This window comes from Myotis brandtii, unplaced genomic scaffold, assembly GCF_000412655.1.
Source record: "Myotis brandtii unplaced genomic scaffold, ASM41265v1 scaffold71, whole genome shotgun sequence".
Classification (NCBI taxonomy): Eukaryota; Metazoa; Chordata; class Mammalia; order Chiroptera; family Vespertilionidae; genus Myotis; species Myotis brandtii.
The window spans coordinates 2,334,673-2,334,884 of NW_005370787.1; the positions used below are offsets into that span (position 1 = coordinate 2,334,673).

Here is a 212-nt window from a genome sequence, read left to right on the forward strand (position 1 = left end):
TTTTTTTATTCTGGGCCAGCTTTAGCTCTGAGGCTTGGCTCCAACTCTTAGGCCTCGGCTGCTGAAAGCAGGTATGTGGTTTATTTGGGTTCTATAATCGAAACACTGTTTCAACTCCAGCTCTGAGATCCCGGCTGGCTGAAAGCAGGTTTCTGGGGTTTTGTTTAGCTTCTATATTTGTAACAATGTTTCAAACTGCAAGCTCAGAGGCC

The 212-nt window shown here is 45.3% G+C and overlaps 1 protein-coding gene across 6 annotated transcripts in view; it reads left to right on the forward strand.

Annotated features, from left to right (window-relative positions):
- TGDS (TDP-glucose 4,6-dehydratase) overlaps nt 1-212 on the forward strand; it is a 21,274-nt gene that overhangs the window by 10,659 nt on the left and 10,403 nt on the right. The gene's annotated exons all lie outside the window — the stretch shown is intronic.